General features: G+C 42.1%; 1 protein-coding gene across 2 annotated transcripts in view; it reads left to right on the top strand.

Moving 5' to 3' along the window:
- LOC110494825 (semaphorin-3D) overlaps nt 1-14,557 on the top strand; it is a 136,545-nt gene that overhangs the window by 17,154 nt on the left and 104,834 nt on the right. The window lies entirely within an intron of this gene.

Consider the following 14,557-nt stretch of genomic DNA (forward strand, 5'->3'; position numbering starts at 1 on the left):
TTTAAAAAATCACAGTAGTTAATTTGGTATTCTAGGGACATTCAATCCCTGAGAGAGAAATCTTTATTTAAGGATGTCTAATTTCTGCACAAAGACATTAATTGAAAGAGCGAGAGAGACCCCACTACATTGTTCCCATTCATTCCTACTTCCTATTTCTAACTAAGTACTCCTTTCCATTGTCCATGACTTAACACCCTCTCTCTGATGCTTGGTAGCCTATCTTCACAGAGCCATGTGGGAATCATAAGATAGCAGTGTTTGTCTGTAGGCTGGGTAATCTATCGAGTTGTCTGTCTAAACTGAAATGAGCTGCTGTAAGGCATAGCGCTCACTGTAGATGCGGTGTGTGATGAGAGCTAGGGTATGTTGCTGTTACAACTCAGAAATTGTATGACGGGTTTGATTTGGTTCTCTCAAAAAAAAAAAAAATCCTCTGGGAGTTGAGACCTCTCGTTGTTTGGATTTGAAAATCCAACCGTAGTAATGGAAGGGGGCGACGTTCTGGGCTGTGTGTGGCTGTTGTTGGACTGAGAAAGAAACAGAAGCCAACTCAGTATAAAGCACAGACCTCTTCATTATTGACACATTGTGGCGACAACATCAAAGACCCGTTACAGACTATGAAGTCAGCCAGACTAGAATACAATAGCCAACCACAAAGCATTGCAGCGGATGTGATTCAGGAACTCTGAGGAACACAATACAATGTAGGAGTGGCTTCGGGTCAAGTCTCAGAATGCCCTTGAATGGCCCAGCCAGACCCCGAACTTGAACCCGTCGAACATCTCCCGAGAGACCTGAAAATAGCTGTGCAGTGACGCACCCCATCCAACCTGACAGACCTTGAGAGGATACATTTTTTTGAACCTTTTATTTAAAGTCAGTTAAGAACAAATTCTTATTTACAATGACGGTGTGTGCCAAGCTTGTAGCGTCATAGCCAAGAAGACTCGAGACTGTAATTGCTACCAAAGGTGCTTCAACAAAGTACCGAGTAAAGGGTCTGAACGTAAATGTAATATTCCCATTTTAAAAAATACGTATTTGCAAAACTTTCTACAAACCTGTTTTTTGCTTTGTCATTATGGAGTATTGTGATGTCATTATGGGGTATTGTGATGTCATTATGGGGTATTGTGATGTCATTATGGGGTACTGTGTGTTGATTGATGAAAAAAACCCACCCATTTAATTCATTTTAGAACAAGGCTGTAACGTAACAAAATGTGGAAGAAGTCAAGAGGTCTGAACACTTTCAAAATGCACTGAAGGATTTCAAGAGGGTCTGTCCGTATACAGTAACAGAGAGGGGTCTAACCTCTCTCTCTCTCTCCCTGTATATCTATATGTATGTCTAGCTCTCTCTTTCTTCTCTCTCTCTCTCACGTGTTTGGCTCGATCCTTCTCTGAACTTAATGAATTGAGATCAGATGTACTTTGAATTATTTCTGTGAATTGGTGAAATGTCTTTCATGTGTGAAATGGTGAAGTATGCCTTCAGAGTGGCACAGTGGTCTAAGGCACTGCATCGCAGTGCTTGAGGTGTCATTACAAACCCGGGTTCGATCCCAGGTTGTGTCACAGCACGGCCGTGACTCGGAGACCTATGAGGCAGCGCACAATTGGTCCAGCGTCGTCCAGGTTATGGGGAGGGTTTGGCCGGCCACTATGTCCTTGTCCCCTTGCGCTCTAGCGACTCCTTGTGGCAGGCCGGCCACATGCATGCTTACTTCAGTCACCAGCTGAACGGTGTTTCATCGGAAACATTGGTGCGACTGTCTTCTGGGTTAAATGAGCAGGGTTGTGTATCGGAGGATGCATGGCTCTCAACCTTCGAGTCCATAGGGGAGTTGCAGCGATGGGACAAGACTGTAACTACCAATTGGGGAGAAAAAAGTACAATAAATAATTATTTTATAATGTTGTGAAGTATCTTTCACGTGTGAAATGGTGAAGTGTGTACCGTAGAAATTAATGAAATGAAGTCGGAAGTTTACATACAGGTTGGCGTCATTAAAACTTGTTTTTCAACCACAATACACATTTCTTGTTAACAAACTACAGTCTTTCCAACAATTATTTACAGTTCCAGTGGGTCACTGTGTCATGATTGTCTTGGCTTGAGAAGCTTCTGATTGACACCATTTGAGTCAATTGGAAGTGTACCTGTGGATGTATTTCAAGGTCTACCTTCAAACCCAGTGCCTCTTTGCTTGACATCATGGGAAAATCAAAAGAAATCTGCCAAGATCTCAGAGGAAAAATTGTAGACCTCCACAAGTCTGGTTCAATTTACAAACACCTGAAGTTACCACGTTCACCTGTATAAACAATAGTATGCATGTCACGTTCTGACCTTAGTTCTTTTGTTATGTCTTTGTTTTAGTATGGTGAGGGCATATGGTGGGTTGTCTATGTTAGGTTTTCTATGATTTTCTATTTCTGTGTTTGGCCTGGTATGGTTCTCAATCAGAGGCAGCCGTCAATCATTGTCCCTGATTGAGAATCATACTTAGGTAGCCTTTTTCCACCTGTGTTTTGTGGGTGTTTATTTTCCGTGTTTGTGTTCGTGCCACACGGGACTGTTTCGGTTTGATTACTTCACATTTATTGTTTTGTTCAGTGTTCATTACCTTATTAAAAAACATGAACACTGCGCTTTGGTCCTCCTCTCCTTCTTCCACCGACGACAGCCGTTACAATGCAAGTATAAACACCATGGGACCACGCAGCCGCCATACCGCTCAGGAAGGAGACGTGTTCTGTCTGCCACAAGTACTTAGGTGCGAAAAGTGCAAATCAATCCCAGAACAACAGCAAAGAACCTTTTGAAGATGCTGGAGGAAACCGGTATAAAAGTATCTATATCCACAGTAAAACGAGTCCTATATCGACATAACCTGAAAGGCCGCTCAGCAAGGAAGAAGCCACTGCTACAAAACCGCCATAAAAAAGCATGACTAGGGTTTGCAACTGCACATGGGGACAAAGATCATACTTTTTGAAGAAATGTCCTCTGGTCTGATGAAACAAAAATAAAACTGTTTGGCCATAAAGACCATCGTTATGTTTGGAGGAAAAAGGGGGAGGCTTGCAAGCCGAAGAACACCATCCCAACCGTGAAGCACGGGGGTGACAGCATCATGTTGTGGGGTTGCTTTGCTGCAGGAGGGACTGGTGCACTTCACAAAGTAGATGGCATCATGAGGAAAGGAAAATTATGTGGATATATTGAAGCAACATCTCAAGACATCAGTTAAAGCTTGGTCGCAAATGGGTCTTCCAAATGGACAATGATCCCAAGCATACTTCCAAAGTTGTGGCAAAATGGCTTAAGGACAACAAAGTCAAGGTATTGGAGTGGCCATCACAAAGCTCTGACCTCAACCCTATAGAGAATTTGTGGGCAGAACTGAAAAAGCGTGTGCGAGCAAGGAGGCCTACAAACCTGACTCAGTTACACCAACTCTGTCAGGAGGAATGGGCCAATATTCACCCAACTTATTGTGGGAAGCTTGTGGAAGGCTACCCAAAACGTTTGACCCAAGTAAACCATTTAAAGGCAATGCTACCAAATGCTAATTGAGTGTATATAAACTTCTGACCCACTGGGGATGTGATGAAAGAAATACAAGCTTAAATAAATAATTCTTTCTACTATTATTCTGACATTTCACATTCTTAAAATAAGGTGGTGATCCTAACTGACCTAAGACGGAATTTTTACTAGGATTAAATGTCAGGAATTGTGAAAAACTGAGTTTAAATGTATTTGGCGTATGTAAGGTGTATGTAAACTTCTGACTTCAACTGTACTTTTCAATATCATTTTTTTCCCTTACTGTAGCTTTACTGTAGCTTTACTGTAGCTGTACTGTACCTTTACTGTAGCTTTACTGTAGCTTTACTGTTTTACTGTAGCTCCACTGTAGCTTTACTGTAGCTGTACTGTAGCTTTACTGTAGCTGTACTGTAGCTCCACTGTAGCTTTACTGTAGCTGTACTGTAGCTCCACTGTAGCTTTACTGTAGCTTTACTGTAGCTTTACTGTAGCTGTACTGTAGCTCCACTGTAGCTTTACTGTAGCTTTACTGTAGCTTTACTGTTTTACTGTAGCTCCACTGTAGCTTTACTGTAGCGTTACTGTAGCTTTACTGTAGCTGTACTGTAGCTCCACTGTAGCTTTACTGTAACTTTACTGTAGCTTTACTGTTTTACTGTAGCTCCACTGTAGCTTTACTGTAGCTTTACTGTATCTGTACTGTAGCTCCACTGTAGCTTTACTGTAGCTCCACTGTAGCTTTACTGTAGCTCCACTGTAGCTTTACTGTAGCTTTACTGTGGCTCCAGAAACCTAATTATAAGGCAAAGTACTTTCCCAGAGTTATCCAAAGCATTTCCAGAGAGTGATTTGCTCGTCCTTAACTGAAAGCCCTGGTGTTTGAGGGTGTTTGACTTTATACACCATAGTGGGGTCAATCAGAATTGTGTCTGTGTGTGTGTGTGTGTGTGTGTGTGTGTGTGTGTGTGTGACATAGATCAACCATGTTGACAGAGGGTAATAACATGTGGTTCATTGAGGGACTGTTGTTCTCTGATTTGAGGAACTAAAGCAAGGTGCTCTAAACTAGTGGCAGATTGGGGATCAGTTCCTTATAATAACAGATGATTGAGATTACCCTAGATTGTAAATCTTTGAAGGCCCCCTGCTGATCCTTGCTGTGTTTCAAGATGAAGATAAAGCTACAGAGACTCAGGCTGCAGAATTCAACAAGCGATACCATACGGGCCAAAGCCATACTTTAACTCGATAGATTTACAGGGGTCAGATCTGTGCTGTGAGAAAATTACAGGGCCTCCGGCCTGGGTTGGTCCTGACACAAAAGGATTTACACACGGACACCTAATCTTAAACAGATCGCGTGAAGAATGTAAAATGATGAGTCCACAGCTAGTCATCGTTTTTGTCAGGGCTATTAATTAAGGGCCTTGTGCCTTTGTTTTTTGAAGGAGACAGATCAGACAGACGATGCTATGAGACTGGCATTAATCAAATCAAATGTTATTGGTCACGTACACATGGTCAGCAGATGTTAATGTGTGAGTGTAGCGAAATGCTTGTGCTTCTAACTCCGACAGTGCAGTAATATCTAACAAGCAATCTAAACAATTCCACAACAACTACTTAATACACACAAATCTAAAGGGATGGAATAAGAATATATACATGTAAATATAGGGATGGGCCATGACCGACCGGCATAGAAGAGATGCACTTAGATTGCACACAGGTGGACTTTATTGGACTGTGTGACTTCTGAAGGTATTTGGTTGCAGCAGTTCTTATTTAGGGGCTTCACACCACTTCTACGTTTTTTTTTCCTTAAACAATTTTTTTTTTTCATTTCACTTCACCAATTTGGACTATTTTGTGTATGTCCATTATATGAAATCCACATAAAAAAATCTATTTAAATCATAGGTTGTAATGCCACATAACAGGATAAACGCCTAGGGGGGATGAATAATTTTACAAGGTACTGTATCTTGAAATCAACATGAATAAAATGCTAATTAATTAATTACTTAAAAATCATACAATGTGATTTTGGGGATTTTTGTTTTAGATTCCGTCTCTCACAGTTGAAGTGAACCTATGATAAAAATTACAGACCTCTACATGCTTTGTAAGTAGGAAAACCTGCAAAATCGGCAGTGTATCAAATACTTGTTCTCCCCACTGTATATGCAATCATTTATGACTTGCAGAACCCTTCTTTGGTGCCTTTAAAGACTCGATGGGAAAAGGATTTGGGGGAGGAACTTGGGGAAGACGCCTGGGAATCTGTGTTGCGCAGGGTGCACTCGACCTCTTTTAGCACTAGACACAGTCTCATTCAATTCAAGGTGGTTCACCGTATCCACTGGTCGGGGGCCAAACTTGGAAGAATATTCTCTGATTTTGATCCTATCTGTGTCAGATGTAAAATGGAACCAGTCACACTGTTGCATGTGTTTTGGGGCTGTCATTAACTGTCAGGTTTCTGGGAATTAATATTTAAATGTTTCTCTGATATATGTGACACTGATTCATCTCCCCTTACAGACCTTTTTGGAGTACTGCCCATAGGTACCCCCCTATGAAGAATCCAGTCGGACACTGTTGTTTGTACAACTCTTTTAGCTAGACGGCTAATACTACAGAACTGGAAGATGGCAGCTCCCCCATCTTATAAATATTGGGTGAGAGATGTGTGGTGCTCTCTGAAACTAGAACATTTTACATTAAATTCACGTGGGAACCCCAAACTGTTTTATGAGGCTTGGGCTCCATTCCGGTCTTACTTTAAACAGTCCATCCTCTGATGGCATTCATATTAAAACCAAAATAAGTCTGTATTTGACCCCCCTGTGACTTAAGGGTTGGAGGAGCATTTATTTGTGTTTTTTTCTGGGGGGGCATTAAGGTCCATGTGCTTACTAATTGTGACCTACAGATGTCTTGTTCATCTTGCCCGGGCAGAGACTAAATGTATTATTTGTATTTTTTCTAGTTGAGTATATTATTTACATTGCTTTGTGTTGTCTTGTCTGTGTGTGTAAAACTTAATAAACAGAGTTTTCAAAGAAAGATGCAACCTAGATGACTACTGCTGGAGAAAATCATTCCCATTGATGTTTTCACATCCACGTAAAGCGATCAGGATTCCAGAGAAAGGAAGTCACTACCTAAACCAAAACAAGTTGAACCACCAGCCTACTCGGGTCAGTTGTAACTGACAGGCAGAGCTTAAGGTTAGGGCTGTACGTCTTAAAAACTCTTCCAAAGGGAGATGACATGCACCTGTAATGTTTAAAGAAACATACCAAAAACCCACAGGAACAAGTTAGATACCAGAAAGCTGTGTCTACGTTCTGTACACCTGGACCCAATTAAATATCAATTAATAAAAAATCTCTCGCCCGATACTTTCCCTATATGAATCATGCTAGTACAGTAACCTATGGTAATGTCAGTACAGTAACCGATGGTAACGTCAGTACAGTAACCTACGGTAACGTCAGTACAGTAACCTATGGTAACATCAGTACAGTAACCTATGGTAATGTCAGTACAGTAACCTATGGTAATGTCAGTACAGTAACCGATGGTAACGTCAGTACAGTAACCTACGGTAACGTCAGTACAGTAACCTATGGTAACATCAGTACAGTAACCTATGGTAACCTCAGTACAGTAGCCTATGGTAACCTCAGTACAGTAGCCTATGGTATCCTCAGTACAGTAGCCTATGGTAACCTCAGTACAGTAGCCTATGGTAACATCAGTACAGTAGCCTATGGTAACCTCAGTACAGTAGCCTATGGCAACCTCAGTACAGTAGCCTATGGTAACCTCAGTACAGTAGCCTATGGTAACATCAGTACAGTAGCCTATGGTAACATCAGTACAGTAGCCTATGGTAACGTCAGTACAGTAACCTATGGTAACCTCAGTACAGTAGCCTATGGTAACGTCAGTACAGTAACCTATGGTAACGTCAGTACAGTAGTCTATGGTAACGTCAGTACAGTAGCCTATGGTAACCTCAGTACAGTAGCCTATGGTAACCTCAGTACAGTAGCCTATGGTAACATCAGTACAGTAACCTATGGTAACCTCAGTACAGTAGCCTATGGTAACCTCAGTACAGTAGCCTATGGTATCCTCAGTACAGTAGCCTATGGTAACCTCAGTACAGTAGCCTATGGTAACATCAGTACAGTAGCCTATGGTAACCTCAGTACAGTAGCCTATGGCAACCTCAGTACAGTAGCCTATGGTAACCTCAGTACAGTAGCCTATGGTAACATCAGTACAGTAGCCTATGGTAACCTCAGTACAGTAGCCTATGGTAACGTCAGTACAGTAACCTATGGTAACCTCAGTACAGTAGCCTATGGTAACGTCAGTACAGTAACCTATGGTAACGTCAGTACAGTAGTCTATGGTAACGTCAGTACAGTAGCCTATGGTAACCTCAGTACAGTAGCCTATGGTAACCTCAGTACAGTAGCCTATGGTAACATCAGTACAGTAGCCTATGGAAACCTCAGTACAGTAGCCTATGGCAACCTCAGTACAGTAGCCTATGGTAACCTCAGTACAGTAGCCTATGGTAACCTCAGTACAGTAGCCTATGGTAACCTCAGTACAGTAGCCTATGGTAACCTCAGTACAGTAGCCTATGGTAACCTCAGTACAGTAGCCTATGGTAACCTCAGTACAGTAGCCTATGGTAACCTCAGTACAGTAGCCTATGGTAACCTCAGTACAGTAGCCTATGGTAACCTCAGTACAGTAGCCTATGGTAACCTCAGTACAGTAGCCTATGGCAACCTCAGTACAGTAGCCTATGGTAACCTCAGTACAGTAGCCTATGGTAACCTCAGTACAGTAGCCTATGGTAACCTCAGTACAGTAGCCTATGGTAACCTCAGTACAGTAGCCTATGGCAACCTCAGTACAGTAGCCTATGGTAACCTCAGTACAGTAGCCTATGGTAACCTCAGTACAGTAGCCTATGGTAACCTCAGTACAGTAGCCTATGGTAACCTCAGTACAGTAGCCTATGGTAACCTCAGTACAGTAGCCTATGGTAACCTCAGTACAGTAGCCTATGGTAACCTCAGTACAGTAGCCTATGGCAACCTCAGTACAGTAGCCTATGGTAACCTCAGTACAGTAGCCTATGGTAACCTCAGTACAGTAGCCTATGGTAACCTCAGTACAGTAGCCTATGGTAACCTCAGTACAGTAGCCTATGGTAACATCAGTACAGTAGCCTATGGTAACCTCAGTACAGTAGCCTATGGTAACATCAGTACAGTAGCCTATGGTAACCTCAGTACAGTAACCAGTAAAGTACAGTAACCTATGGTGACGACAGTACAGTAGCCTATGGTAACATCAGTACAGTAGCCTATGGTAACATCAGTACAGTACAGTAGCCTATGGTAACATCAGTACAGTAGCCTATGGTAACATCAGTACAGTACAGTAACCTATGGTGACGACAGTACAGTAGCCTATGGTAACATCAGTACAGTAACCTATGGTAACATCAGTACAGTACAGTAGCCTATGGTAACCTCAGTACAGTAGCCTATGGTAAAGTCAGTACAGTAGCCTATGGCAACATCAGTACAGTAGCCTATGGTAACCTCAGTACAGTAACCAGTACAGTACAGTAACCTATGGTGACGACAGTACAGTAGCCTATGGTAACATCAGTACAGTAGCCTATGGTAACATCAGTACAGTAGCCTATGGTAACATCAGTACAGTAGCCTATGGCAACCTCAGTACAGTAGCCTATGGCAACCTCAGTACAGTAGCCTATGGCAACCTCAGTACAGTAGCCTATGGCAACCTCAGTACAGTAGCCTATGGCAACCTCAGTACAGTAGCCTATGGCAACCTCAGTACAGTAGCCTATGGTAACCTCAGTACAGTAGCCTATGGTAACCTCAGTACAGTAGCCTATGCTTCAGAGGGGGGAGGGGCAGGTAGCCTAAACACACTCACTGGTAAAGATTTTCAACTTGCAGGCAGATGTTGGAATACATTTCTGAGTGACATATTGAGGCTTTGCATAGGCGCAGTACAGTAGTCTATGGTAACCTCAGTACAGTAGTCTATGGTAACCTCAGTACAGTAGTCTATGGTAACCTCAGTACAGTAGTCTATGGTAACCTCAGTACAGTAGCCTATGGTAACCTCAGTACAGTAGTCTATGGTAACCTCAGTACAGTAGTCTATGGTAACATCAGTACAGTAGCCTATGGTAACCTCAGTACAGTAGTCTATGGTAACCTCAGTACAGTAGTCTATGGTAACCTCAGTACAGTAGTCTATGGTAACCTCAGTACAGTAGTCTATGGTAACCTCAGTACAGTAGTCTATGGTAACCTCAGTACAGTAGTCTATGGTAACCTCAGGCGCTTTGTTGATTTTTTTTGTTGGAACATAAAATAACGTTTTTAACCGGTTCCCATGCTGTGAAAATAACGGTTCTGTTCTGTAACAGTATGGATCACTTTCGGTCCCATTTCCATCTGTTCCTTGAAAATGTTTTTAATTTTCTGGTTTTCTGTTGACGTTGAGACTGGTGTTTTGCGGGTACTAATTAATGAAGCTGCCAGTTGAGGATTTGAGAGGTGTCTGTTTCTCAAACTAGACACTCTAATGTACTTGTCCTCTTGCTCAGTTGTGCACCGGGGGCCTCCCACTCCTCTTTCTATTCTGGTTAGATCCAGTTTGTGCTGTTCTGTGAATGGAGTAGTACACAGCGTTGTATGTGATCTTCAGTTTCTTGGCAATTTCTCTCATGGAATAGACTTCATTTCACAGAACAAGAATAGACTGATGAGTTTCAGAAGAAAGTTCTTTGTTTCTGGCCATTTTGAGCCTGTAATCAAACCCACAAATGCTGATGTTCCAGATAATGAACAAGTCTAAAGTTTTATAAAGCCAGTTTTATTGCTTCTTTAATCAAGACAACAGTTTTCAGCTGTGCTAACATAATAGCAGAAGGGTTTTCTAATGATCAATTAGCCTTTTAAAATGATAAACTTGGATTCGCTAACACAAGGTGCTATTGGAACACAGGAGTGATGGTTGCTGATAATGGGCCACTGTACATATGTAGATATTCCATAAAAAATCTGCCGTTTCCAGCTACAATAGTAATTTACAACATTAACAATGTCTACACTTAATTTCTGATCAATTTGATGTTAATTTAATGGACCAAAAAGTTGCTTTTCTTTCAAAAACAATGACATTTCTAAGTGACCCCAAACTTTTGAACGGTAGTGTATATAAAACACAGGAAAATATAATTTTGGACTGCGCAGGACACTAAAAATATTTGAATTGAGAGAAACCCATTTGAAAGTCTCTTAGTTTAGTTGGTACACTATTTGCTATGTGTTTTTTTGGTCAGCAAATTGCTGGCGAGTTGGGTTCCATTGTTGCCAGATAGAGCTGTCGTTTAGACCTGGTCTCTAAGCCTGTTGTGTTAATCTAAGCCAGGGAGAGTGATTGACAGCTGCCCAGGGTAGCGGCCCTGAAGGCATCTCTTCTCCATTGTTAGACTGGTCCCAGATCTGTCTGTGATGTATAGCCTGATGTATAGCCTGCTCCTATGGACCAGGCTAGGATGATGCCAAGGAGAGACAGGATAGGGTGTTCCCCCAGTCACTGCCTAACAGCCAGAGTAGAATCGCTCAAGGACACTGACAGTTTGTCTATGTTCAAAAGCATGTCACTCTTGGCTGCCGCTGTCACCTCCCTGCTGGGTTCAAATAGTATCTGTTTTATTTCAAACCCCCTGAGAGTCTGTCTGGAATGCCAGTATGGGTGGGGCTTGCTCTTTTGGAACTATCTCTTTTCCATTGGTTCCATTCCAATGGTTCCATTCCATTGGTTCCATTCCATTGGTTCTATTCCATTGGTTCCATTCCAATGATTTCATTCCATTGGTTCCATTCCATTGGTTCCATTCCATTGGTTCTATTCCATTGGTTCCATTCCAATGATTTCATTCCATTGGTTCCATTCCATTGGTTCTATTCCATTGGTTCCATTCCAATGATTTCATTCCATTGGTTCCATTCCATTGGTTCTATTCCATTGGTTCCATTCCAATGATTTCATTCCATTGGTTCCATTCCAATGGTTTCATTCCATTGGTTCCATTCCATTGGTTCTATTCCATTGGTTATATTCCATTGGTTCCATTCCATTGGTTTCATTCCATTGGTTCCATTCCATTGGTTCCATTCCATTGGTTCTATTCCATTGGTTCCAATCCATTGGTTCCATTCCATTGGTTCTATTCCATTGGTTCCATTCCATTGGTTCCATTCCATTGGTTATATTCCATTGGTTCCATTCCATCGGTTCCATTCCATTGGTTCCAATCCCCCAGGCAGGAAAACTCAATCAAGCGGAGCTAATGACGTGTTTGAGGCAAAAACAAATAGTATTTGAACCCCAGGTTGGTCTGCACAGTATAGGCAAGGCTCTGTTCTAATGCCTGTCATTGTGTCAGTGGATTGGGAATGTGGATGGGTGGGGGACACTGCTCATTGAGAGAGAGAGAAAGTTCCAGAACAGAGTTTTCCATTAGAGATGCATGCCTTACACCCAGTCCCTGAGCTCTTTGTCTGGGCTGAATGGCAGGTCTGAAAGGGCAGAGGGGCTTGTTTCTTGGCTGGTTAGAGACAGTCTCTCTCTCTCTCTCTCTCTCTCTCTCTCTCTCTCTCTCTCTCTCTCTCTCTCTCTCTCTCTCTCTCTCTTCAGGGGGCCCGTCCCAAATTGTACCCTATTCCTTTGTACCCTATTCACTACTGACCAGGGCCTATATAGGGCACTATGTATGGAACGAGGTGCCTTTTGGGACACAAGCCTATGTTGCTGGGTCTTTTCATGACTCACTAAGGCGTCTAATGAGAGGCCCTGCTTTTCTTTCACTTGGTGTCAATCCAGAGGCCTCTGCCCTGTCTGCTGTAAAAGGCATTACAGTATAACTGGTAACACACACACACACACACACACACACACACACACATACACATACACATACACATACACATACACACACACATACACACACACACACAGTTACCCATAATCTATATCTTTGCGTTGGCTGACAACAACACTTTACAGACACCGTAAACCCACACTAATATGGGAGTTCTTCTAGGATTCCACATTTTTCAGTTTATTAGAAAGGCCTGCAGCAATATTGCAAAATCATAATTGAAAACGTATTGTAATAAATGAAGTTTCATAACATGTATCTTCTCAACAACAACAACAAGGCTGAGGGTTACAGAGCATAACATATATCTTCTTCTCAACAACAACAACAAGGCTGAGGGTTACAGAGCATAACATATATCTTCTTCTCAACAACAACAACAAGGCTGAGGGTTACAGAGCATAATGTATATCTTCTCAACAACAACAACAAGGCTGAGGGTTACAGAGCATAACATATATCTTCTCAACAACAACAACAAGGCTGAGGGTTACAGAGCATAACGTATATCTTCTTCTCAACAACAAGAACAAGGCTGAGGGTTACAGAGCATAACATATATCTTCTTCTCAACAACAACAACAAGGCTGAGGGTTACAGAGCATAACGTATATCTTCTCAACAACAACAACAAGGCTGAGGGTTACAGAGCATAACGTATATCTTCTCAACAACAACAACAAGGCTGAGGGTTACAGAGCATAACATATACAGTGCCTTGCGAAAGTATTCGGCCCCCCTGAACTTTGCGACCTTTTGCCACATTTCAGGCTTCAAACATAAAGATATAAAACTGTATTTTTTTGTGAAGAATCAACAACAAGTGGGACACAATCATGAAGTGGAACGACATTTATTGGATATTTCAAACTTTTTTAACAAATCAAAAACTGAAAAATTGGGCGTGCAAAATTGTTCAGCCCCCTTAAGTTAATACTTTGTAGCGCCACCTTTTGCTGCGATTACAGCTGTAAGTCGCTTGGGGTATGTCTCTATCAGTTTTGCACATCGAGAGACTGACATTTTTTCCCATTCCTCCTTGCAAAACAGCTCGAGCTCAGTGAGGTTGGATGGAGAGCATTTGTGAACAGCAGTTTTCAGTTCTTTCCACAGATTCTCGATTGGATTCAGGTCTGGACTTTGACTTGGCCATTCTAACACCTGGATATGTTCATTTTTGAACCATTCCATTGTAGATTTTGCTTTATGTTTTGGATCATTGTCTTGTTGGAAGACAAATCTCCGTCCCAGTCTCAGGTCTTTTGCAGACTCCATCAGGTTTTCTTCCAGAATGGTCCTGTATTTGGCTCCATCCATCTTCCCATCAATTTTAACCATCTTCCCTGTCCCTGCTGAAGAAAAGCAGGCCCAAACCATGATGCTGCCACCACCATGTTTGACAGTGGGGATGGTGTGTTCAGCTGTGTTGCTTTTACGCCAAACATAACGTTTTGCATTGTTGCCAAAAAGTTCAATTTTGGTTTCATCTGACCAGAGCACCTTCTTCCACATGTTTGGTGTGTCTCCCAGGTGGCTTGTGGCAAACTTTAAACGACACTTTTTATGGATATCTTTAACAAATGGCTTTCTTCTTGCCACTCTTCCATAAAGGCCAGATTTGTGCAATATACGACTGATTGTTGTCCTATGGACAGAGTCTCCCACCTCAGCTGTAGATCTCTGCAGTTCATCCAGAGTGATCATGGGCCTCTTGGCTGCATCTCTGATCAGTCTTCTCCTTGTATGAGCTGAAAGTTTAGAGGGACAGCCAGGTCTTGGTAGATTTGCAGGGGTCTGATACACCTTCCGTTTCAATATTATCGCTTGCACAGTGCTCCTTGGGATATTTAAAGCTTGGGAAATCTTTTTGTATCCAAATCCGGCTTTAAACTTCTTCACAACAGTATCTCGAACCTGCCTGGTGTGTTCCTTGTTCTTCATGATGCTCTCTGCGCTTTTAA

This window comes from Oncorhynchus mykiss, chromosome 17, assembly GCF_013265735.2.
Source record: "Oncorhynchus mykiss isolate Arlee chromosome 17, USDA_OmykA_1.1, whole genome shotgun sequence".
Classification (NCBI taxonomy): Eukaryota; Metazoa; Chordata; class Actinopteri; order Salmoniformes; family Salmonidae; genus Oncorhynchus; species Oncorhynchus mykiss.